We start from the raw sequence: 27,965 nt of genomic DNA on the forward strand, positions 1-27,965 counted from the left end.
CCCCAATGTTCGTTGCTGGCGACACTACGGTCGCGCGACTTCTTAGTCCTTCCCCAACCCTAGCCAGCAGAATACCTTTTTTCAACAAAAACTTCCTTTTGCAAGAGAAAAAACTCTCAATGACTTTCTTTCCAGATGCACAGGCAAAACCCGTGCCGTAGTTCTATTTTCTTTGTCGAAGGTCATACCTGGTGGTACCCAATGCTGTTTGATCCGGAAATAAGGTAACGTCACTTCCTGAGGGAAGTGAACGTATCAGAGGCGACGGAAGTCGCAGAACTTGAAACAGTGTTTTCCGGAAGTGACTTTTTCAAAGAGTGCAGAGACAAAATGGACTGTTCCCCAAGCTCCACGGGCTCAGAGAAATTCTCCGACGCACTCACAGTGCTGTTTGCTACTCCAGGATCAGAGATTGTAGCATCAGCGAGGGGTTCTGCTTCTTCTGTAACGTGTGGCGTCGGGTGAGGAAGTTTCTTGACATGCATCGCGTGGATCCAATGCTTCTTTCCAGCCACCTGCACTGCTGTTTGGGTGACCAACAGTACCTGGTGGGGTCCCCGCCAGCAAGGCGCGAGACAGGAAGACCTTTCGTAGGCCTTCACTAGGACCCAACTTCCAGGCTGAATATCGTGTCCTGGGCCCGCAAACCGAAGAGGTAAATCTGATTGAACCTGATGATAAATGAGATACAGATTTCTAGTCAAGTGGTTACAGTAGTCTACAAGCAATACATTTTCTACCTCCCTCAATGCTTTGCTTTGGAAGACCCCAAATGTTAGCAGGTCTCCCCATCACTACCTCAAATGGAGAGAGCCCAGTCTTAGTTTGAGGTGTGGTACGCATGGCTAACAATACAATAGGTAAGGCATCTGGCCATTTCAATTTGGTGCCGGCACATGCTTTTGCAAGCTTATTCTTTAAGATACCGTTATGTCTCTCTACCAACCCAGCACTTTGAGGATGTCTAGCCGAGTGAAATCGCTTTTCAATGTGCAACGCTGTGCATATCTGCAAAATTACTGTTGCAACAAAATGGGGACCATTGTCCGACCAAATTACCCTTGGAAGCCCAAATCGTGGAAGGAATTCTTTTACCATAGTCTTTGCAGTGGTCATGGCAGTAGCATCCTAAACGGGGAAAGCCTTGACCCATTTACTAAAAGCACAAATAATCACAAGAACATATTTTAGATTGTTACACCGTTCCATCTCAATAAAATCAAAGTGGATGACCTCGAAGGGAACCCCTTGGAGTTACTGTCCCCTTCCCCGCATTGTGCTGTAAACAAATCATACAATTCTGAACATGTCGCTGTGCAGTCTTCAAAATTTTATCATTCACCCAGACTTGTTCTAGCATTTTCGTGATCTGTTGAGCACACACATGCGTAGGACCGTGTGCCATCGTAACCATTGCCAGCACATATGAATCAGGGAGCAACCATTTTCCTTCAGATGTATCTACCCAACACCCATCGGCATCCAGTTTCCCCATCCCTTCGGCCCACCTTTTAGATTCTTCTATTGTAGCATCAGTTTGAATAACTCGCCCAGACCCGATACCCTCATCTATTACATAGGCATCTTTTGTTTCCCTTAGAGCATACATGTCTGCGCTAAGGTCTGTGGCCATTTGCCTGGCTATCTGGTCAGCAAAAGCGTATCATCTATGACCTTACGATGTGCTGCACATTTCATGATCGCTAACTGCCTAGGGAGTGAGAGTGCCGAGAGCAGTTGCACTATCAGGGGACCATGCTGGATCTTGGTCCCATGTGAGGTTAGGAACCCTCTTTCCGACCAGAGCCTCCCAAAGTTGTGAGCCACCCCAAAGGCGTACTGGCTATCAGTATATATGTTTACTATATGCCCTTCGGAGAGTTCACAAGCTCGGGTCAACGCTATAATCTCTGCTGCCTGCGCGGAGTTATGCGGAATTCTCTTAGTTTCAACAACCATACTCAACGTAGTAACTGCATAGGCAGCTGTAGATGTACCAAACAGCTCCCCTTCTGCATTGCCCAAAGGAGTATCTATAAGATCTATCTTGCCCTTCGTTTCCTGTTCAGTGGTATACAGGCAGTCATGCAATTCTTCGTCACTGCAAACAGTATTTTGCGGGAAAGGAAGAAGTTCAGCCGGATTAAGAACACAACACCTCTTAATTTGAATGTGAGGGGCAAACAGAATTAATTCATACCTTGTCAGCCGGGCAGAGGTGAGGTGTTGCGTTTGAGTTTTATTCAATAGGACATCTACAGAGTGAGGTACCATCAAAATTAAATCATGGCCTAGGACCATTCCCTCACTCTGCTTTACAGACGTGGCAGCAGCAGCGACAGCTCGCAAACATCTTGAAAAAGCGCATGCGACAGGATCAAGGGCGGAGGAGTAGTAGCCGCAAGGCCTATTCTTCCCTCCGTGTTCCTGTGTTAACACAGCCAAAGCACATCCATCACATTCATGCACAAACAACACAAAGGCCTTGTCATAATTTGGAGTACCCAGAACCGGTGCAGAGCATAACGCGGTTTTGAGAAGCTCAAATGATCGTTGATGTTCCGATTTCCATGGCAGCGGCAAAGAAATGCCCTTCTTCGTCAAAGCCAACATCGGTTTTATCACTAGTGAGAAGTTCGGGATCCACAACCTACAGTAAGAAGCCATACCTATTAAGGCTCTGACTTCTTTCTGTGTATTTGGAACAGACATGCCAGAAATGTGTTTTATTCTTCCAGGTGTCAATCTTCTCCCCTCCTTTGACAGGAGGTAGCCTAAATAGGCGACCTCCTGACAACAATATTGAAATTTTTTGAGCGAAGCTTTATGACCATTTTTAGATAGATGAACAAGCAACAGTACAGTGCCTTCTTTACAAGCACTTTCAGAATCTGCGGCCAAAAGCAAGCCATCGACTTACTGGAGCAGTGTACAAGTAGGTGGCAATTCAAGGGTATCAAGCTGCTCTTTCAAAGCTCTACTATAAATGCTTGTACTTTCAGTATACCCTTGAGGTGCACGAGTAAATGTGAATGAACGTCCCCCCAAGGTGAACGCGAACAAATTTCTACTCTCCCTGTGTATCGGAATACTAAAGAAAGCATTCTTTAGTTCCACAACACTAAAGTGCATAGCTGTAGCAGGGATCATTGTTAGTATCGTTGTTACATCAGGCACAATTGGAAATTGTGGGGCGAGAACTTTGTTAATAGCACAAAGATCAATTATGAAACGGTATGGGATTGCATTGTCGCCTTTCTTGTATACAGGCAAAATCGGGCTGTTACATAAACTACCTGCAATCTCTTCAATCACCCCTCGATGCACAAAATCAGAGACAATACACTTCAAAGCATGCTCGCCCTCAACTGATATTTTATATTGCGAAATGCGTGGTAGTTTAACTCCATGCTTCAAAACTATTTTAACAGGCTCAATCTGTAGCACCCCGACAACATTGTCGTCAACCGCCCATAAACATTCTGGAACAACACTAAACTCAGGAGGCAATGGTCGAATCAAAATCTGAGAATTGGGAAGTTGATGTGGTGAAACCGTCAGTCGTACTCCATCAGAGGAACAATGAATTACTGCATTTAGTTTCTTCAACAAATTTAACCCCAGTAAATTCTCTCCACAGTTCGAAGTCAGGAGGAAGGGACAATGGTCAGTGAAGGGACCCAAAGAAACAGACACCGGCGAAGAAACCGGGCAAGCAATTGGTATACTAGAAAACCCTACAGAAACATCTGTTTGCCCTGACAGTGGAATGTTTGGAACCCGGGAATGATCAATGGAGCACTTCTGTGCTCCAGTGTCTATCAAAAACTGATGCTTTCTATTCCCCACTAACAATTCAACGTAGGGACCTTTCTGATACGGGAATAGGTGAAGGTTCCAAACCCTGCTTCGGGCAGTCCTAACGAAATAAAATGTCATCGGAAGGGAGCTCTTCAGAAAGATAGGCAGCAGAAGGGTGATCAAATATGTTTCTCGTGTCCACACTCGAAGTCTGATTTTCCTGTGAAAAAGGTTGCTGAGGATCTTGCGAGAACTGACCTCTATCAGGCCCCCCCCACTCCGGGGCGACCTCTAGGTCGTCTACCCATACTCCCAAACGCATTGTTTGACCGTTGTCGAAGGACGGGGCACTGTGCTCGCCAATGACCTTCCTGGCGGCAATAGGAACATTGATTAACATTCACAGGACCCAAAGGAGCGTTTCCTTTTGGGACATACTGACCTCTGATCTGTGAAGTACCTCCTCTGGGATTTCTAACAATTTTGTTTTAACAATACTTTAGTCTTCAAATCTCCTTTCCTCTTCTCTATTTTCTCTTTTTCATTATTAACACGGTTCTCATAATACTGAGCCATGTGCAAAACTTCAGATTGGGATTTCGCCTGCCAAGCGCTCTCAGAGGACATAATCTGTGACTGGATGTCAGGCAACAATCCACGTACAAATGTGTCCACAAACAACCTTTTCCCAGACTCTGTGCCCAAGTCCTGTCCACTGAAGTCAGAGAATACCTGTTTGAATCTATTAAAGAATTCGGTGGCACCTTCAGTTTTTCCTTGAACACAGGCCGTAAGCTTGTCCCAAATAATTCTTTTCTCTGGAATTATAGTTTTCAATTTTGCAAAATTCTATCAGGCAAAGTAAGTATTACCTGAGGTGGTTTCTCACCAGCTGGTCTTCCCCCATCAAACCTAGTCAGGTTAGCCCACGTATCTCCCAACCCTGGCACATCGTCTATTGTCCGAACCTGCTTCCATAAATCTACGGGCAGGAGTACAGGGAATAGCAAGTCAATATCACTTAAGGTGAACACAGAGGACTGCAAAACGGACTCTATCTCTTTGTAAAACCCTGTCGGGTTTTTCCTGATATCGGGAATTGATTGTCTAATAGTGTTCACTTCCTGTCGTGAAAACGGGACGTGAACAAATTGTGATACATAATGTGCAGGGATATCCACAGCGGGTGCACCAGTCCCAGCGTTAGCGGGAATCTCAACCTTTGGGACAAATGTCGGAGGAACCTCTCTCATAGGCAACTGAGATATAGGTAACTCTGACAGCTTACCAAGCAACAGAGCCAGGTCGAGCGCTAAGGCAGTCAAAGAAGTATCGGGCGAAAAAGCCCTTTTACAAATTCCCAATAACTCTATAGGACAACTAATCTTCTTCCTTCCACATTCTTCCTGCAGGTATTGTACCATTACCTGAATCACCTTCCTCTGCATTTCTACTGTATACTGACTATACGTGTCATATACTTCATCTGGCGGTATCGATGAATCCGAGATCCATCGAATCGCATCTTTGGTACAAATTCGTACTTCCTCAGGTGCCGATCTACAACACGGAAGGAACCGTTTCTGCACATACATACTGTCGTCTTCATCATCCTCATCCCGCAATTTCTGAAAATGTCCCTCCAATACTCAAACAATCTCTCAACATGACCATGTACTTTCTCCTCTGTATCCCTCGAAAGTGCTAAAGTATTTAGATCCCTCACCCTTTGTGGGAGATCCGAATTATGTAATCTACCCCACATTACACATAAATGAGTCCCCAAACCTTCGATAAAAACATTTCTCGGGAAAATTGTCCTTATTTGATAATGTGGAAAAACGTTGACTTGATCACCTTTCTCCATACAGTGCTTAGCCCATGCAAATAATTCCTGTTTCTTGTCTGCAGAAACAGTATTTTGAGTGACAATCTTTGACCCCGCACCCCAATCAACTTCAGTCAATACAGAACCACTCGGGAGCGGAGGTGAGGGCAAATTCAATGAGGGTGCAACTATCGGCGCAAGAGGAAGGGGTGGCGGGATAGGTGGAGGAACAACAACTAGAGGAATAGGAACAATAGGTTGTACAGGGCGAACAGGAATAACAACAGGAACAACAGCAGGAATGGGCAGAGCACCCGGGAGTGGATCATACAGAGGTGGCGCAGAGGCACCAGGCCTGCGTTCGTTTAACAATTTTTCAATAAATTCTTCAGAAACATGGAAATCTTTAGAGGGATACATTTTCTGGATACCGAGTGAGAAAGCCCTTTCCATATTTTTAACTGACTCCGAATGTTTTTCCTTATCATATAACAACGCCTTTTCGGCATTTGTTTTATGACGGCATGCATGTTTATCCCAACTTTTAAGCTGCTGCAACGCTTCTTTTTTCCAATTCTGCAAAACATCAAATGCTGCAGGTCTGGCCTTCTTTTTTAGCAAGACCGATTCTAGGTATTCAATAAGGGGGATCTCGAAACTACCATTGATTGGTCAGTGAAATTCGGAGGCATGTCTGGTTTGTCTGTGCCAAATATCATTAAATACTATACTTCCAATGCCATACTTACAGTACATAGTACATGCCGGCGACCCATCCTGTGGTGCCGGGCGGCTAAATTCCAAAGATTGTCGATCGCTGCGGAACAGAGCCCTAAAGCAGCTAGACAATTTCCCAGGCATTTCACAAAAAAATTGGTGTTACCTGGTCAGTAATTGTGTCTGCAGATACAATACACCAAATTCAAATTGTCAGGGTTAAATTAAGAGCCGGGTCACGACTGCATCTGACCAAACCTAAGGAGGACCGTACGGTTTACCAAAGAACTTACCTAACGAATTTTACCTTGTGTTTGGTGGTGTCGACAAATCTGCCCGCCTCGAAAAAATGGACCCTCGTCAAGATGCCGTGTCAGACCACACGACTATCGTCCAAGGATCGGATCGTGCAGCGCTGCCGAGGTATCGCGTCTCGTTCGGTCGAGCCCGCAGTATCACACCGTCCGATCCCTGTTCTATAGTCTGCGTCAACCTTCAATGATCCGGCATCAATCTTGAGGGTCCCTGTTCGGGCGCCAACTGTGAAAACATAAAAATAATATGAGGCCGGGAAGCCCAGAAAGAAACACACCAACACAGGTTACAAAGTACATACAAGTGCTTTATTTAAAAGCTACAACAGTTACCAAAGTCAATTGACAAACGGATAGCTATTCAGCTCACAGAGTAGCATAACAAACTTCAACGCGTTAGTGAGAGAGAACGTACATTGGAATATTTGGGTCTTTTATACTCTTTATCCAGCCCTTGGCCAACCCTCTCGCGGGTTAACCATTCTAGGAGTCGGGCCTATGGGTTCCTTGCCAGGTCAATCCTATAATATATGCATTTTGATTAGTTTCGCTGATATAGTTGTACATTTACACATAGGTCAACAGTAGGACAAGTGGCCTGCAGGCATATTAATTATTCGTGTGTACGGAGGTCACAACGGCCAGAATCTTACTCAGAATGTCATTCGGCCTCCATTTTTGATGTTCAGGGTGACTTCCATATAACAAGAGAACCTAAAATGGCAGCTTAATCCAAGATGGCGACTTACATTACTTTCTCTAAGGTCAAGTCCTTGCCATGGAGTTTGTTCGCATATGATGTTTAGACAACTTGGCGTAGGCCAATACACATACAATTGTTGCGATAGGAGGCATAACATTGATTCAATTCCGACAGTATAATAGGGCCCACTTCTAGTTTGCATTAAACAATTTCCACGAGATAGCAGGTAGATAGATAAATGCATACGGCTGGAGAAAGCAACGTATACAAATTACTATTGGGTTACACGTCCTCAATGATCAGCACATTACAGAAATGAAAAACAGTGTAAATATACAAGTCATGGAGATTTTCTTTTTAAGGGCATACTTCTGATATAATTATATACATTTTGCATTATTTTGGTGCAACAGGGCTGTGCAAAATCAATGTGCTTCCTGGAACATCTACCGCCCTGTAACATTTGGGAAATTTAGTGCGTGATAGAAATGCAGGCAAAGCACATTGTGTTGGTTCATTTCTTTTTTTTAATATAATCCCTATAGCTAATGTCACACGTAAGAGTGGAGACAAACACACAGTAGACCACAATACCTCAGATGATCCAGGCAAGGAGGAAAGGGATGAAATCGATGGGGCAAGCACATGGTATACTTCAATTGCCTCAATTACACTCCGGTGAATCCCATTCCAAAGCCTATGGTCTGTATACTACATAACAAAGACATTCCACAGCTCATTTAACTTGTACATACCGTATTCCTATTGGGCCGACCTGCATTCTAGAGTTGCCAATCTCAAACGATCCGACAACCACATTGCTATGTTTAGGTATGCTTTTTCACTACCATCCCCCTCTCAGCTACACAAACGATCCTCAAGCACCTCATTTACCGACCTCCAGGTCATATCACCAACTTCGAGGAAGACATCACAGACCTGCTACCTAATAACACTAAACCAGGCTTATAGATCAAAATGCTTGGATACTTCAACCTAGGTCTCCTTGTCCCCAATGCCACTGCATTGGAAAACGCCATCTCCCAGCTCGGCCTTAACCACCACATTATGGCACTCACGCACAGTAAAGGCCGTACTTTGGACTGGCTTGCGGAGCTCAACTGCCCAATAGCCAACTTTCAGAATGAGCCTTCCGCATAGTCTGACCATCATTACATTTCCTTTGACATTCAGGAGAAGGCACTCCCTAAGCCTCTCCCTACCCACGACTCCCAAATTCCCTCCAGAAACAACCGCAACATAATGATACAAAACCTTCACCCACTGATCCATGACATATTGGACCCTTTGGTCTACAAAGACATGGACTCAAACAAACTAGTTGACCTCTACGACGACACTCTTGAATCTGCTCTAAATATAATCGCCCCTATCAAGAAAAAAAAGCCAAACCTATAGGCCTCCTCAACAAATGGTTCACACCAGAACTAAAGATACTCTAGATTGCCAAGTGAGCAGCTGAAACCACTTGGAGAAAAGCGCCCACACATACTTATAAAGCTCTCTTCATCTCAGCTGCCGCCACCTACAAATCTGCCATTCATGGCATAAAAATAAATGTACAACAACTGAATACTTCATGCCAAATCTGGGACGAAGGAGCTGTTCGGCATCATAAAGGGGACTAGAATCCCCTGGCTCCCAGCCCCACTGAAGCCTGTGTGAAGGATGCAGTCTTGTGTACTAAAATGCAGAAAGCTCTCGCGGACAAAATTACACTGCTCCAAACTAAATTCAAATTTTAAAAAAGCATCTTGACTTAGAGTACAAATACTACTGCTCTACCGATCCACCCAACCCCTTCCCCTTTGCCTCCTCTTCTCCTTCTCACCAGTCTCTCCTGCAGAAATTGAAAGCATCATAAAAGGCCTAAAACCACCTAGATGCCAAGGCGATCTCTGCCCCGCCACAACCATCCGGGAAGGCGCCAAGGACTTGGCCCCTTTCATGGCGCCACTGATCAACTCCTTATTCAAATCCAGCTCAGTCCCCAACAACCTCAAAGAAGCATGGGCCATGCTCCTCTTAAAAAAAAAAAAAATTTTAAAAAAAAGTTTACACCCAAACATACCTACAACTATAGGCCCATCACCACTGTCCCTTACCTACTAAAGATTTTGGATAGAGTGGCCTATCTACAAATCCAGAAACATTTGGAGGACAACAATTGACTTGACCTTAGACAATCTGGCTTTAGGCCAAGACACGGCACAGAGACAGCCTTCTTGGACTTCAAAATCCAAATGGATGAGGCCAAGGACAACGGTAAGTTGGCTATGCTCCTGCTGTTGGACCTATCGGCAGCATATGACCTTGTTGATCATCAAATTCTCACTGATCACAGCAGCTGACTTCTCCAGTAACGCCTCTAACTGGATACAGTCATTCCTATCTAACAGAACCACTAGGGTCTTCCCTCCAGCAGCCTCAGCTGACCCAATCCCCATTTATTGCGGCGCACCCGCAAGGCTCATGCGTCTCGCCAACACTCTACAATATTTTCACCAAGCTCCTCTTCGATGGTCTTAATAACTTGGGTGTTACATACACGAACTACGCTGACGACAGCCAGGTTCTCATTACGTTGTCAGGACACTATGAAGATGAGTCTAATCTGATTAATGACATCTACTCAGAGATTCAGGCCTGGATGGCAGACCACAATCTTTGTCTCAACAATGAGAAGACTGAGCTCCCGATTGTCGGCTCCCAAATATGCCTAAACAAACTACCCGCAATATTCCTCCTTCAACATCGATGGTAACACCATTAAAGTTGCCTAGGATATCAAAACCTTGGGCGTCTACCTAGATGCCACACACTCACTCAAGAAACAATTGAGTGCCACTGCATCCTCTACGGACCTACACGAACAAGCTGATTAATGCTTGCAAATAATTTCTGTCACCCAACAGCTGTATCACGCTAGCCAGGGCCTTTGTGCTTTCCAAAATCGATTACTGCAACACCCTCTTCCTAGGCTCGTCTGAACGGAACTCAACAGGCTCTAAGTCCTACAAAACAACACCTTGAAATCTGCACTCAACATCCCCAGATCCACCCAGATCACTTGCGTCAGGCAGGATGCCCACTGTGCTTGATAGAATTGCTCTCCATACTTACCCACAAATGTCTGACTAATGCAGCCCCTAAGTACCTCTAAGACAGATTCTCCAAGCACTATTCAACCAGACCGTGCAGAACTCTACTCACATAAACTAGATCCTTCCTACCAGCCATTTATCATAGATGGAAATACAATCAAAGTCTCGAAAGACACAAAAACATTAAGTTTTTACCTTGACGCCACTCTATCCTTGTCTCGGCAAACAAATGCAGTCGGATCAGCCTCTGCTTACACTGCTTAAACTTATTGCAGCTTGTAGACCGTTTGACTATTCCGAACAGCGTCACTCTAGCCAGAACGCTCATTATGTCTAAAATGGACTATTGTAGTGCCCTCTACTTACGGACTAGCCAAGGGAATCTGAATAAACTACAAATCACCCAGAACAATGCCATTAGGGCAGCCCTAAACATTCCTAGAAACCACCACATTTCTGAATCCAGAACTAACCTACATTGGCTACCTGTCAAGCAGAGAATCTCATTGAAAACACTTGCCCTCACGCACAAATGCCTTGCCAACAAGCCCCCCACCTCAGCAACCGGCTCTCCCTCCATTCTTCCACCCGACCTCAAAGAACTGCCCAGACCCATAGCCTATCGATTCCAAGGTTCAAACTCCAAAAAGAGGGGGGCACGAGCTTCCCTGTCTTAGCCTCCAAGCTGTGGAACACCCTCCCTGTCGCCATCAGATCTGAAGACTCATTTAACACCTTCAAGTTGAAAACGAAATCATGGCTCTTCGATCAGAATTTAGGCACTCCTATACTTGCGCTATACGCAACAGCTTCACAGTCGCCGGCGCTGCCTCCGACTACTTTGTTAATCTCTTAAACACAGCATATTTACCTGCCGAACTTCTGTTTTACTAGGACTATTGCTCCACTTTTTCTACTACACATCTATCCATTGATCTCTGCTCGTTGTACATTTTCTGTTATTATGCCTCACCTTGTTAACTTCTATTGTAATTCATGTATATCTATGTTTTCATACTATTCATGTATATAACTATGTATATAACTATGTATGTATATAACTATGTATGTATATAACTATGCATGTATTTACCTATGCATGTATTTACCTATGCATGTATTTACCTATGCATGTATTTACCTATGCATGTATGTATATAACTATGTATGTATGTATATAATCTATGTATGTATGTATATAAGCTATGTATGTATATAAGCTATGTATGTATATAAGCTATGTATGTATATTTGCACAAGTTGCGCCCCGATGCCCCTGTGCCGGATGGTGCGAGTTATAAATAAACAAAATACAAACTGCCTCACCATCCCAAGATTTAAACTAAAAAGAGCTGGAGGTGCCAGCTTCCTGGTTCTAGCTGCCAAATCTTGGAATGTCCTCCCGCCCACCATCAGATTGGGACATTCTTTCTGGACCTTTAGAGCCAAAGTAAAAAGTTGGCTCCTCAACAAGAAACACTAATGGCCCGCCATCCAGCACAGTAATAATTATCTAGAGACCGGTTAAACCGCTCTGGCTATACCTATAGATGTAACGCTGTCTGCCTTGCACTGCCTAAACTGCTACCTCTAGAGTCCTCTATAGGATTAGGTGTACTGTTTCTCTATTCCAATCTCGACCACATTGTAACCACCGGTCATCCGCAATCTCTTGCGTATTTGTAAATTTGCTGTACATTTTGACGGTCTGTAATTCACTGTATCTGTACATTTTCTGTAAACTTTGTAAAGCATTGCATTTCTATAACACTGTTTAAGCTCTTGCGCCCATTTACCTCAGAGTTCGGTGCCCGATACAAATAAACTACCTCACCATGTTACTTTTGGCACGGTTCCATGTCCTTTTCCTCGGTGGAAAAATCATTGTTGGGTTCCACAATATTTTCTATCTCCTACTAAACAGCCATCCCAAAACATATATGTGGAAAGAGCAGGATCGTGAGAGAACCAATATTGTTCTCCAAACTATATTTATTCCAAATATTAAAGACAACTGGATGCAGTTTGGCATAGGTCACTGTTAAAATGGATTTTCAGAATCAACCCAGGGGGTGGATTTTGAGAGGCCAGCCTATTATAGCGAACAGGGAGAAGAGACTGATGTCTAGCCAGAATCAACCATGGTAGGGTAGCAGAGCATCAAGGCTTTGACTCTGGAGGAAACAAGAGTGGTCCAGTGCTACTATGAAAGAGACAGCACACCAATAATTCAAGTCAGAAGGAAGATTTACAACAATACAATTATGTATTAGTCATTTGACTACACTCCAAGCAATGAAAGCACCAGGTAAGTATGACAATGCATTACTTACCGTAAAAGCATTTCTGATGGTTGTATCTGCTTAGATTCACATGCTGTGCATAGGTCCGACATCCAGTGGTCACTGCGGTGTATTGCATTTTGTTTTTCGTAGTCGAAAAGGGGACATCGACAAGGAGTGTCTCTAACACTATCCCTATAGTGACGTGCGTTGTACCCATAATCCCTCACGCGTCGAGGTCCCTCTGTTTGTATTTTTCTGCCCTGAGGGAGCCTTCTAGACGTGAGTGAGTACAGAAAAGAGAGAGATATAGAAAAGGATGTCTATGTTCCTTCCATCCGAGCGGGGAGGAAGGGTGGGCGCATGTGAATCTAAGCAGATACAACCATCAGAAATGCTTTTACGGTAAGTAATGCATTGTCTTCTGATGTTTGTTAATCTGCTTAGAATCACATGCTGTGCATAGACTAGCGAGCAGTACCCGGAGTTGGAGGTGGGTTGTGAGAAGGAACAGTAGAGAAAAGATGTCTTAATACTGCTTGTCCCACCTGGGAATCAGATCTAGAGTGGGCATCTAGACAGTAGTGTTTTGTAAAGGTGTGTACCGAACTCCAGGTTGCCGCTTTGCAGATGGACTCAAGGGGAACATTTGCAATGAATGCTATGGAAGCCCCAGTGCCTCGAGTAGAGTGTGCTCTTGGCTTGAAGGGTAGTTCTCTCTTAGCAAGAGTGTAACAGAGAGTGATGCATTGTACAATCCATCTAGATATAGTGGATTTTGAAACTGCATCTCCTTCTCTTCCTGCTGCCACCGAGACAAAGAACTGATTAGCCTTTCTCAGTGGACTAGTTCTTTCCATGTAAAACATGACAGCTCTGCGCACATCAAGTGTATGCAGGCTTTTTTCTCCTAGATTTGAAGGATTTTGAAAGAACGTTGATAGTTCTATAGACTGGTTGACATGGAATTTGGAGATGAATTTCGGTGCGAACCTTGGGTGTGTGCGTAGAACCACTTTATCTTTGTGAACTGTTACAAAGGGGTCTAAAACCGAAAGGGCCGGTAGTTCACTTACTCTCCTAATGGAGGTAATAGCGATTAGGAAAGCAGTCTTAAGAGTGAGATCTTTAAGAGTTGCCTTGTGCATGGGTTCAAAGGGTGACCCCATGAGCCTGGTGAGTACCACATTTAGATCCCAGCCAGGAGCTGGGTTTGCTATTGGAGGGTGTATTCTCTTTACCCCTTCCATGAAGGCTTTGATTACTGGGATCTTCCACCACGATACTTTGAGTTGTGAAGTGGTGTAAGCAGAAAGCGCTGCCAGGTGTACTTTAATAGAATTGAATACTAGACCAGAGTCCAGTAAATGGGTCAGGTACAGAATAATTTGTGTGGGAGAGCAGTCAACGGGGTTGATACTCTTCCCTCTACACCAGACGACAAATCTTTTCCATTTGCTAGAATAGCAGTGACAAGTGTTAGGCTTTCTGGCCTCTCTGAGGATGTCCATGCACCTCTGTGGAAGTTGTAAATGTCCAAATTCTATGACCTCAGGAGCCAGGCTGCTAAATTCATGGTCTGAGGGCATGGGTGCAGTGTCCTGCCCATGTCTTGTGACAGCATGTTGTACGGGCAGGGCAGTTTCACTGGTGGAGATAGAGACATCTTCAACAAGTGAGCGAACCATGGCTGTCGGATCCACATAGGGGCCACCAGTATCATGGTAACTTGTTCCTGGTGCATCTTGTTGAGAAGTGGAGTCGGGGGGAAAAGCGTAAACAAATTTCCCTGACCATGGAATCGATAGATCGTTCCCCTTGGACTGGTTCTGGGGGTACCTGGAGGCGTAATCTTGGCATTGAGAGTTTTCCAGAGTTGCGAACAGGTCTATTTCTGGGAAACCCCACTGTGTGAAGACGTCGAAGACGATGTCTTCTTGTAACCGCCATTCGTATGGGCAGGGGGAAGTCTCTGCTGAGTTTGTCTGCTAGCAGATTGAGTTCCCCTGGCACATGTGATAGTAGGAACATGTTGTGTTTGAGAGCCCACTTCCAGATGTTCTGGGACAGCTTGGACAGTCCTGGAGAGCGAGTGCCCCCTTGCTTGTTGAGGTAGTACATGGCTGTGGTGCTGTCTGTGAGGACCATCACTGTCTTTCCTTGTAGGTGTTCCTGAAAGGCTTTCAGTGCTTTGAACACCGCTAGTAGTTCCAGCAGGTTTATATGCTTGGATGCTAAGGTCAGAGTCCACGCTCCGTGAGCAGTCTGATGGGATAGGTGAGCCCCCCCCCATCCTGTAAGGGATGCGTCTGTGGTTAGAGTGGCTTCCACTGCGGGTGTGGCAAAAGTTTTCCCTAATAACAGGTTTTCTTTTGTCCACCACCGTAGCGAGAGAACGAAGGCCTGCGAGACCACCACTAGATCGGCCTATTGTCCGCTGGCCTGACACCACTGGCTGTTGAGCCACTCTTGCATTGGGCGCATGCGCAGGCCCGCGTGAGGTACCAAATAAATACAGGACGCCATCATTCCTAGCAAGCACATTGCTTTGCGTACCGTCACCTCTCGACCTGCCACATAATGGGGGATGTGAAACAGCATGTTTTGGACCCTCTCGTTGGAGGGGAAGACGAGGCCGTCCTTTGTTCGAATTAGAGCCCCTAGGAATTGTTTGATTTGGCTGGGGTCTAAGCTGGACTTCTTTTCGTTAATGGAGAAGCCCAGTTGGAACAAAAGGTCTACGGTCTTTTGGGTATTGGAGAAGCATGTTTCGTAAGAATCCCCTGTTATGAGCCAGTCGTCGAGGTAAGGGTATACCGGGATGGATAACCTGCGCAGGTGGGCCGCTGCCACTGCCAGTACCTTTGTGAATACCCGCGCCTGAAGATCGCCGCGAGGCCTATTTTCTGTCTCCCACACTGTTAAATGTATTCTCTACGCACTCAGTCTGCCTGTGCAGAGTAGTACTGTCTCAGAATTTGAAGGGCTCCGAGCTACTATCCTCACCCCACCCCCCACACCATGTCCCCACCTTCCTGGAGCGCTCTGAAAGACTTGCTTGTGTATAGGGGCTATATAAATAAACAATACCATACCAGTGAATAAATTGTGTTAAAGGGACGTTATGGTAACAAATAAAACTGAAACCCCTCCCTTCCCCCAGAAACTTGGCAGTTCTGGTAAGCTAAGCAACCATAACTCACGCCACCACCATGCACTGCTAACACCAACACCCAGGACATCAAAGGCTACACCTATTCTTACTGACTCTCCATCTGCAATCCAGGTGAGAGCACACGATTGGAAGACTATTAGCACAACTGCTATTTAACCATTTGGGTTCCCCTTTTACTTTCTCTGGCTAGCCTTATGAGAAATACAGTTCACAAGGGTAGAAAGGATATTTCTATCCCTTCTACATTTTGTTAGGTGAAACCAGCACACCGCACCTTATGTGGAGTGCTGCGGAGATACAGTGCTAGTGAGAAAGGGAATGCATTGTAACAATTATGTTACAGGGACAAGCGCACCTTACATGGCTGATGGCAGTGAACCTTTTTGCAAATTCCCCGCACCTTTACCGCATGCTGTTTTCACAGGGCAGGAATTTCCTTTGCGTGATTTTTATCTTCTGCGTGAGACCTTGGTCAAGACCGCCCAGGCTCCAGAGTGTGGAAGGCAGGAAGCAAGGGACGAGTGCAAAACTCTGCAGCCTTTTGTCTTCCAGCCTGCCTGCAAGAATCCAGTTTAAACTGGGAGGCTGGCTGTCCTAAAAGTTTGAATGTTGCACGCATGTTTGATTGGCTGGGTTCCTGTATAAACGTCAGATCCTGGAAGCTGAAGAGGAAGTCGACCAATGGACCTGAAGACAAAGAGTAAGATGAAGAAAACACAGAGATGATTTCCAGTGACCGGAGAGCCTCCTTCCAAGTAAATTTGGGATTCTGAAAATAATAACCCAACCCAGAGCCTGGTGAGGTCCACTATCCTCCAGAAGACCGGCATTTGAAGCTAACCCATGTCATACTCCGACCTTGCGGAACTGCAATACCCAAAAACCCTGGGACCTCGATCCATCGTAGGGTGCATGTCTTCAGAATCGAGCTAAAATTCCGATGGCCCCCTGCTGGTCCTCCAGAGAGGCGATTCCAGTCCTGCAAGTCCCCACGCCAGAGGGCTGAACCAGATTAGCCACACAAATCCAATCAGTGATCTTCAGTCTTTTGCTGGCTCCTGAAAAGGGCACCCAAAACCACAGAGCCGCATCAAGCCCCAAATAAACTCTTGCCTGGAGCCCACCAAGAGGATCCCTGCTGCAGAACCCTTTCCAGTGTCGTGTCTTCAGGACAAAAAATTAATTGACCAGATTTTTGGTTGTGGATCCTGGCGTCTCCCCCGCTGCAACCTCTTCTGCTGTGCCGAGTAAACCATGCGAAGGACCTCTTGCCTAGAGTCTTCCCCGTGATCCCTGCTGCAAAATCCCTTCCGGTCTTCGGTGTTCAGGACAAGGAATTTATCGACTGGGTTTTTGGCTGCAGATCCTGAAGTCTTCTTGCTGTAACACCACTTCCGTGCAATGGTACTGTGTTGGCTTGGGTATTTACTTACATTAAGCCTTTGTGATTACTGTGTAGCTATTGGGGTGTTTCCATGTGATTGTGAGGCCACTCGTCCAATTCAGCCAGGCCCACTGCTGGAATCCTTCTAGGGTGTCTTCTCAGAAGTCCCTGGATCCTTTCAACCTCTCTAAAGTGAGACGGACAACGGAAAAACAACAATGATGCAGATAAGAATCAAGAGGACCAGGACGATGAGTTCGAGGAAATGCATACCTCCAGCATTAAGAGAGAATCATGTGTGGCGGTTCTGTACCACCATTGGGGGTGTAACTAAGGCTAAGGCTACCAACGTGAAATGCTGTACTCAGTTGCAGAAACCTGGGCTGTACTCCTACGGGACCACCTCCATGCGCCGTCACACCAAAACCAACCATTGGGATGCTCTGAGAAAGGCTGTTCCTTCATCAGGAATTAGTAGGCTGTCTTCCTCTACCTCATCTTCCTCAACCAATACTGCCACCAGACAGGCTACTCCTGTTAAGTAGAATATCCCACCCGTAGATTAACATGCTCATGAATATTCCCAGTCGTCAGGCAAGGAATCCTCTGTAAAAGAAAAAAACAGTTTCACTTTCACTTACAAACCGTCTTTCTCCTATAAACCAATCGCTGAGCTCAGGCTCATACTGCCCCCAACCAATGACTGCCCTCTCTCCCTAAGCCCCTCCACTGGCAGCCACCTTCAGATTTGGTAGCACTTTAAGTGGCAGTATGACCAAGAAGGAGGGAGGGTTTGCATGTGAATCCATGCCAGACCCATGCTAGAGAACAACAGTTACAGGTAAGTAACGTGTTCCTTCTCCAGCATGGGGTCTGGCATGGATTCACTTGCTCATGAATAAAGAATACATAGCAGTACATCAATAGACAACCACGCGAGGTGGCAAGGCTCAAAGGAAGCAATTACTCTTACCTCCGGCACAGGCTCACCTTCCAGCGAACAGGTTGCATAGTACTACTTGGCCGACCATGGACTCCTCTGTGGAATCCCCGTCGACACAGTAGAATCTTGTGAAGGTGTGCGTAGACCACCACATAGCAGCTCTGCAGATGACCAGCAGGGGCACACCAGACAGGAATGCCGTCTTCGCACCGATTGCTCTGGTAGAATGCGCTCTCGGACAGCCAGGCAGTGGTCGGTTTGGCAACCGGTGACGTTGTGTGATTCAGCCGGAGAGCTACCTGGAAATGGAAGCCTTAAAGATTTCCCATGGCTCACAGGACCGAAGTTCACAAAAAGCTGAGACGTCTTCCGGAAACTCTTTGTGCGTGCCATATAGAACTTCAGAGCACGCGCCACAGCCAGTGAGTGCAAAGTCCTTTCAGCCGGCGAAGGTGTCAGAAAAAACACGGGCAACACCAAAGGTTTGTTAAGGTGGAATTCTGACGGGACCTTTGGCATGAAGGAGGGGTGCGTCCACAGCACCACCCTCGTCTCATGTAAAGTCAGATCAGGCTGCTTACAGGACAGGGCCTGGATCTCACCTACCCTCCTGGCAGAGGTGATGGCCATGAGAAAAGCGGTCTTCCACTATCCTTGATGCATAGGCTCGAAGGAGCTCCCCCCATGTCAGTACCACGTTGAGTTCCCACGCCGGGGCAGGCGCCTTCACCGACGGGAACTTTCGAAACAGTCCTTTGAGGAACTCCTCGACTAGACGATGTGACCAAAGAGAAGACCGTCCTGGAGACCTGGTGTAGCGGGAGATGGCTGCCAGATGCACTTTGATGGAGACGTGGGCCAGCCCCGCCTTGGCCAAAGACAAGTACTGAAGCAACCGAGGGGCCGTGACCCTCAGGGGGTAACATTTTCTGAGTCCGGCACCAAGTTGCGAAACACTTCCACTTGTGGCCATAGCACGAGAGTGGATGACGCTTTGGCCATGGCAAGGACCTCCCTGAATTTCGCCTGTAGCTCGTATCCACGGAACTATAAGGCTGCGGGAGCCAGGCCTTCAGGTTCAGCAATCCTGGGTCGTGGTGAAGGATTTCACCTCCTTTGGCAAGCAGATGCGTGACCACTGGCAGCTTAGCTGGAAGTGACGTTGACAGGCTGAGAAGGTCCGGGTACCAAATCTGCCTCAGTCATGCCATAGTGACGAGGATCAACCTGTATCGGCACCGTTTTGAGCTGATTGATGACTCGCAGCAGGAGCGGCAACAGCGCGAATGGGTATAGGAACAGGCCTTCCCGCAGGAAGGAGAACGCGTCCCCCATGCTCCCCGGCTGGTGGAACCTGCTGGCGAATCTCTGGCATGTGGAGTTCGTCGCCGTCACTAACAGATCGATCTGGGGTCTGCCCGACTTGAAGTAGTTGCTGTCAACTTGATCCTGATTAAGCTCCCACTCGTGGCAAGAGCACAGCTCCCTGCTGAGGGAGTCAGCGATCGTGTTCTTGACTCCCGCCAGTGGTGCCCCCCTGCTTCCCGATTTAGAACATTGTGGTGGTATTGTCCTTGAAGACACTCGCCACCCTGCCCCTGAGGGACAGGAGGAACGACTTGAGGGCTCAGAATACTGCTCACAGTTCCAGAACATCGATGTGGAGATCCCTCTCCTCCAGTAGCCACAGGCCTCTGGCGTGGAGACGTCCAGTGGGGGCTCCACAGCCCTCCAGGGAAGCATCCGTTGTGAAGTCTCTTGGTATGGGGGCTCTGGAAATCCATGCCCCCGGCGATGTTTGAGCGCACGCCCCACCACCTTATTGCTCGACGGAACTACTCGTCGAGCACAATCCTGTTTGCAAAGCTTCCGGACACATGAAGCCACCGAGCGTCCAGGAGTTCCTGAAGGGGCCGCATCAGCAACCTGCAGATAAAAACACAGGTAAGTACACAATGAAATCATGCTGAGCAGCGACTTGAGGGTCTGTACTGTGGCAATCTTCAGTGCCAACAGCCGTCACACCTTGCCCAAAATGGCCGCTAGTTGACCTCCGCGGGGGCCGCCAGGCAGGAGACCGTGTTGACCCTGGACACCAGGAACAGCCCGTTCTGCGATGACATCAAGCCTGACTTTGGATAGTTCACTGAGAATCCCAGATCCGCAAGCAGCCGGACTGTCCTGTCCGTGTGTTCAACTGAGATTTACCTTGACTTGGCCCGGACGAGCCAGTCGCCAAGGTACGGGTACACATGTATCCCTTGCAGACGTAGATGGGCTGCCACTGGTGCCAGGCACTTCGTAAACACCCTGGGCGCTGACTTTGTTCGAAGGGGAGGGCCTTGAATTGGTAGTGCTTTCCTTTTATGATGAATCGCAGGAACTTCCGATGCTTCTCGTGAATGGGGACGTGGAAGTAAGCGTCCTCTAGACCCAGCGACGTCAGGAAATCCCTTTCCTCCAGTTGGCCGAGCACGTGTTACAACGTGACCATTCTGAACTTCCCGCCAAAAATTGGTGGCTTTTAACCAGCCACGATGACGGAGGCAAAAACTGTTCCCCATCTGTCAGAACCCCGTGTCCATGATATCCAGGGCCACAGTGATTGCATGGTCTGATGCTACCTCGCCCTCCTGGAGAATCTCCAGCACCTCAACCAATTTGTCAGGGAGAAATTCCAGCAGCAGGGCCATCTTGTAACACAGCTTGTAACACAGCTCCCTGTCATACCTGCCAGGATCACAAGAGCATTCACTGCCTTGACCATTGTCGCCGCCGAGTAGATCACCTTTCTACCCATGGCGTGCAACTTCTTCCCCTCGCTGTCCGCGGGAACAGAAGCCGAAGATGATGGATTTGAGGACTTCTTCCTCGCAGCCGCCGGCACCCGGTATTTCTTTTCCAGCCTCTCTCTTTTCGCAGGGGCTGAGGCGGTATTCTTCAGCAGCATCAGGCCTTCATCCCAATCATCATCCAGGTGAGGCACTGCCAGAATGGTCTTCCTCTTTGCCTCTCGGCGCTGGTAATGGAAACCCTCCTCCTTGGTCTGTTCTGGGGTCAGCTGAAAGAGCCCCGACGCGCGGGCGCCCATGGATGGAACAAACCCACTTTGTCCGGCGGGGAAGCTCTCGGCGGAGGGGAGATGCCGCCATCATCGTCGTCCGTGTCAGTCGTCGCTGTGCCAGTCCCCGTATCCCCGACACCCTGCGTGGGGGCTAGGGCAAGGGCATGTGAGGCGGTTTATGAGGAGGCGTGGGATGCTGTTACTCTTCTTCAGCGGCATAGGGTCCAGTGCCACTGGGGCAGGTGGTACTGTCGGCATCCTCCTCTGGTGCTAAGCCCAGTGCCTAAGTCGTCACCCTCGACGATTCCACAGTCTTCGTCCTCAGCATTTCCGTGGTCTTCGTTCCCCACGTCCTCCAGGACCGTGTGAACGGACACCATGTCCTTTTCGTCTGAAGAAGAAATATCCGTGCCCTGGAGCACGGTAGAGGCCTCCACTGCCTGCCCCCCTTTTTTGCATCCTGAGGGGTCAAAGCCAGGCTCAGGGCTGGCATCCTTTTCTCCAGTGTTTTCTCCAGCGGCTAGGCCGAAGCCACCAGTCTGGGAGCAAGGGCCACTCTGGGCACCACAGGAGTCCCCTGGACTGGGTCACTTTCGAGAGGGCGGCCGCCACCAGCTCGATTGTCGAGGAGGACTTCCTCCTGGACTAAATGGGCATTCACGGGTAGGTCGGACACCTAACCCTGAGCCTTGGTCTTCTCCCGCAGCTTTCCGGGGTTAGCCGAATTCCTCTTTGAGGAGGAGCTGGAGCAATGGCTGGAGATGGAGGCAGATGGCGAAGATAAGCGTACCCTGTTCGTCGCGGGACCCGCTTGCGTAGTGCCCAGACGGAAAGGGACTTGCGGTGCTTGGCCTGGACTTGGGCCCTCACAGATGGAGAAGGCCGCTCCTCGGACGGGCCAGACCTGGGTGAGGCATGCTCCTGTTTGCCACACGGGGTAGAGGCCATAGCGTTGAGCCATGCCGATAATCTACTGTGCTGATACTTGATGGTGCGTTTAGTGAATCCCAGGCAAATTTTGCAATCTGCTTCCTTGTGATCCGGATGGAGATAGTAGAGGCACTGGGAGTGTTTGTCCTCCACAAACACATTCATCAATTTGCAGCTGGAGCAGAGCTTGGGGAGAGAACCTCCGTCATTCTCCTCCAACATGGTCCGGTGTGCGGTGTAGGTCCGATGGCCCTTCGATGAACGCTCGACAATTCTTGCCCTTGAGGGGCGATGAAAGACGCCGACAAACAGATCCCCACTTGCCGGTCAAAGGAATGAAAGAGCACACAGGCACCATTTGACAACGATTTCAACTTTTATTACAAAAAAGCGAGAAAACTTAGAAAAGCTTGGAGCAAAACACAAGGAGTCCCAACACTTGAAAGTGCGGTAAAAATCTGAAGATGGCTGCCAGAGGAGGGGCTAAGGGAGAGGGCAGTCATTGGCTGGGGGCAGTATGACCCAGAGCTCAGCGATTGGTTTATAGGTGAAAGACAGTTTGCAAGTGAAAGTGAAACTTTTTTCTTTTACCGAGGATTCCCGGCCTGACGACGGGGAATATTCATGAGCATATGAATCCAGGCCAGAACCCATGCTGGAGAACTTCCGGAAGTCCGGCTTAAGTCTAAGAGGGGTAGGGAGCCTGTTCCAAATAGAGGAACCAGCGAAACAGAGAAACATTCCTCCACTCTGTTTCAACAAGCATTTAACAAACAGAGAATTCAACACAAACAGAGAATTCAAGTTACAGGAGGGAAGGGCTCTAGCAGGGGAGTATTTAGAGAGACAAAGTAGTAAATCGAATGGTCCCAGGCCACAAAAAGCCTTCTAGATAATGCACTGGGTCTTCAATTTCATTCTTGTGGCCAACAGGAGCCAGTGTAGAGATTTTACGGCTGCAGAGATACGATCCATGGGCTTCAGGCCAAGAATAAGTCTTGCAGCCCTATTCTGGACTAGCTGAAGGTGTGTACGGCACAAAGGGGGACGTTGAGGAAGCGGCTGTTGCAGTAGTCCAGCCTAGAACCCTGGTAAACACTGCAAGTAGAGAGTGAGGTGGTGAAGGAGAAATTACCCAGTTGCAGCTGCGAAAGGTGGTTAATGACTGAAGGTCAGCCAGTCCAGTGCCGGGTCCGTAATGCCAAAGGTATCATGGAGCCATTTAATAAGGATAGAATTGTTGACTGTGTGAAAGGCGAAGCAAAGATCAACGATCACCATCTTCAATTGTACTACAATCAAATACCATACACACTTCAACTTTATCATTCCACCATAGCACAAATACGATATACGCCCTGTGATGCACTGTGACGCAAATTAGACTTTCTTTTCTGCATTTACGCTTTTTTTTGCATATACGTTCTTCTTTGCATATACATTCTTCTCTTCTGCATTTTTGTCTTCTACAGTTCTTTTGTAAAAATAATTAATTTGATTAAATCAAGTAAATAAATAAAAAAATATATACGCCACTTATAGCAGCTATACACATATTACTATAGTGCATGTGGCCAATGGCCACAACCACCACAATAGGATGAAACCATATAACATGTACAATACACCTTGAAATAACAATACTCACCCTGCCACCCCAAACCTCCCCAACCCCCATCCAATCCCAATGTCCACAAACAGAAGAATTCACGGAACACACCCCAACACCTACTTACCTTTTTCCACCTATAAAAAGTGCTCTATCTCAACTTTTCTCCACTCCCCCATCCTTTCCAGGCCCTCTTTCATCCACAACATAACCCCAAATATATTTTCCAGACTTGCACGGACCACAAATAAAGGCCATAATCCGCCCATCCAATCTGGCCACCATTTCAAAAATGAGGAATGTTTCCTTTTTGTTTACAAGTACTAAAAAAATACTCCATATTTTATATGTTCACGGAAACTGTTTCAATGCATTTTCACAAAAAATCCAATTGCCAACATCAGTCAAATGCACTCCATCTCTTCAAAAAATGTTGACAATATGAAACTTTATATTTTCACTCTGAAAAGAAGTAATTCCAACATCCTGCAAAAAAGCACATACAGCTTTGTTTCTCAATTTATGGACAAAATAAATTCAAATACTTCCACATTTGTCTTTCAACTATCCGAGAGAAAAACTTCAAATGTGGAAACAGTTCCATCCACTATGAAAATGTATCCTTCATTAGAAACTAATAAAATTCCAATTACATAGTCCAAACATTGCCACTACAGTGAACTACAATGATGTCCGGATGCTTCAAAGTAACCATACACTCACAAAACTGGAGCCATTTCGTTTGGGTCTAAAATGATACTGCACAATTTCATGCAGTTTCATTGAGTGGTGCCAAAGTTATAAGCCATCCAAAAATGGCTTTTCACTGACCCTATAATGCAGAAATATGCATGGATGTCCCTGAACATCCGAGATGCTCGCGGACATCGGAGATGGAAAAAGACCAGATTTTTGGCTTTTTATGGCCATATCCCATGCTCATCAACCCTCACCTGCCCAGAGATGGTTTCATCAGTTTGACAAGTGTAATGTTGTGTTTAATATGTTTTCACTGTGACATCCGTGGACTACGGGGGGCAGTTAGCAAATGCAACATGGTGTCCGTTTCAAATGTTTTGACGCAGCTCACGTTTTTAAATCACCATCAGCAGGCGCGTATGATGTCGGCGAACGTCACGCAGCTCGGATTGGTCCAGAGTAGTGCGCGGACTCCGAATCAGTAAATGGGTCCGCTGGCCAGACCTAGAGATCACATTTTTTTTAAAATCTACTTTATGGTCATTTTTTTTAAAAAAATACAGATTCCCACCAAATTTGCAAACAATTAGATTGGATACGTATATGGGAGATTTGATAGATGGAACTCAAGTGGGATTTATGAAACAGTGTTATGGTTATGATAACATTAGAACCATCCTAGATGTTTTGAATCTGTCGAGCTCGGAAACAGATAGTCTATTTCTTAATTTTTTTACACGCCGAGAAGGCTTTTCATAGTGTAAACGGGACCTTCTTAAATTTCACACTCATGAGGATGGGCTTTGGTCCATTATTCATTAATGCTGTTGGAGCATTGCAGTCAGATATCAGCGATAGAGTTTGGGTAAACAGAGACTTGTCAGCTTCTTTTAAGCTTTTTAAGGACACATGTCAGGGGTGTCCTTTTTTGCCTTACCTTTTTAATTTAGCCTTGGAGTCATTTTTCATTTATATTTGACAGACTCAGAGTCTTTTTGGGTTTAGAGTAGGGATCGAAATTAAAGTACTGTCCTATGCAGATGATGTTACGATTGTCCTTGGTAACCCTGAGGAGGAGGGCACTATTTTGCGAACTATGGTTCAGGAGGTGGGTAGACTCTCAGGTTACAAAATAAACTGGGAGAAAACAGTGTTTCCGCCTCAGGATACCCCTGTACGTAATCAGTTGATGGACTGGAAATAAAATGGGAAAATTAATGTGTCAAATATTTGGGAGTATATCTCACTATGGACGCAAGAGGAATGGCTGGGTTTAATGTGGATAGAGTTATAGAAACTCTTCAGAAAGACATTGTTAAGTGGGGGAGGCTCCCATTATCTATTTGGGTTAAGGTTAATGCCATCAGATGGTACTCTTGCCTAAGATTCTATACATTATCTAATCCTTTCCTTTAAGATTCACCAAAGGGGTTCTGGGCCGTGTGGATAAAGTTTTTCAGAATTTTTTATGGGGCAATGGTAAAAGACCTAGAATACCACGGTATCCTATGGTTCGTAGCGTCCATGATGGGGGATTTGGTTATCCCATTCTTGAAAATTACTGTAAAGGTTTATTGTCAACAAAAAATAATTGGTTGCTTATTTTTCTATGGATGGTCTAGTGATTCCACTTTGTGTATTCTTCAATCCGAACCCAATGATTCAGTTTCTTAGTAAAAGCCTGTACTCTTTTGGTAAGGTACCCAGGCAAGTTGCTAACTTGCAAGCAGTGATGGACACTAAGGATGCTCTCACTTTGATATTGAGTGGTGGACAGGGATGGTGTATGTATAAGTAGGCCTCCATCTGGCAGAATCCAGGATTACAAATTGATAAGATGTTATGTTGGAGGAGTTCGATCAATAGAGGCATATTACTGGTGGAAGATCTCGTGTGATGGAGATGGGGGATGCAAACTTTTGAGTTCTTACAGAGGAAGGTTGGTTTACAAAAACAGGAGCTAAGAAGGTATAATTTGCTAAAAGCATTGTTCGAAAGGCGAAATATGCTGGCCACACCTCTCATTCAGAGGCCTGAGTGTTTTGATTTTCTTATGGTTGCACCCCACAAGGAGTACAGTTTTTTAAAACTTTTCACGGTTGAGAATCATTCAGTAGTATCTTGGGATAACTCGAGACTTGCATGGTCTGAAGAATTGGGAGTGAATTTATCAATGAAAGAATGGGAAAGCATGTGGCAAGTTCCGATTAAGGCAAAAGTGGACCTGAATCTATGCTACATCCAACAGAGGATTTTAGGGCGTCTTTTTTGGACTCCAGATAGAATGAGCAGGTTTGGATTGAGTGATTGCAATAAGTGTTGATGTTGTTTGAAGGGAAGGGGCACTATGTTGCACATGTTGTGGAATTGTACAAAGGTAATGGGTTTTTGGAATTATATCCTAGATTGGGTTGACATGGTATGGAATATTGTTTTTCCAAGAACGCCATTGGCCGTACTTTTGAAATCCCCAGGTTGTGTACGGCACCTTGATTATGTGATGTTGTGTTGGGTCACTAAAGTTCTTCTGGTGGTTACTAGACAAATATGTGTCTGGAAAACTAGGAAAAAGTCATGCGTTGAAGAATGGCTTGTCCATGTGCAGCTCCTTTCGCGTTTTGAGAAGATCAAATTTGGTAAATTGCATAAAGAAGAAGCTTGTAATGAACAATGGAGTGTATTTAATGAATTTGATGCCTAATACTCGGCCAGAGCAGGTTTGATTATATATTACTGTTTAAGACGGGGTGGAATAGAGGATGGGGGGGTTGGGGTTTGTCATGTCTATGTTCTTGTGTGTGTCTGTGTACTATTTGTACTTTTGGCAATATTCTATCAAAGTTTTGTTTGACATTCAAGTTACCTGTGGATATTCCTTTTTATTGTTAATGCTGTTTTTCCTATGCTTATTACTTTTTCATTGTTCTGATTGCATTGTATCGAGTTATTATCCTGATTTATAACTTAATAAATTATGGTTATTTATAAAATAAATAAAGTGGTTAAAAAAAAATCCCTGATGCTCCTCACAACACCAGAGGCCTTAGCCATGTCCGAGCAGAAAAGAGGAGCAGCAGCTGGGAATAAGATGACGCACAAAGGAGGATCCTGCTTGGGTAGCTAATGCACAAGCATACCGGAACCCAACTAGAATAAAGTTCCATTTACCTCCATGCTGGTTGAATGTTGTCCTTGGGAAGAAGTATGTTAGCGGGAAAGGGTGCAGGGAAACAAACCTTGCCAACAGTCGGAATATGAAAAAAGACCAATAGGACACAAAGAGAAGACTTGAGAAAGTATGAATTGAAAGAAGAAAGCTATGCCAAGAGGGGTGAAAGAATTGGAATAAAGTTTTTTTTATTAGGAGCACTTTCTTTTCTGGACACAGGCC

General features: G+C 46.1%; 1 protein-coding gene across 5 annotated transcripts in view; it reads right to left on the bottom strand.

Moving 5' to 3' along the window:
* The window catches only part of USP15 (ubiquitin specific peptidase 15), a 709,686-nt gene that overhangs the window by 494,796 nt on the left and 186,925 nt on the right, over positions 1-27,965 (bottom strand). The gene's annotated exons all lie outside the window — the stretch shown is intronic.

Source organism: Ambystoma mexicanum, chromosome 12 (assembly GCF_040938575.1).
Source record: "Ambystoma mexicanum isolate Mex_15411 chromosome 12, UKY_AmexF1_1, whole genome shotgun sequence".
Lineage (NCBI taxonomy): Eukaryota > Metazoa > Chordata > Amphibia > Caudata > Ambystomatidae > Ambystoma > Ambystoma mexicanum.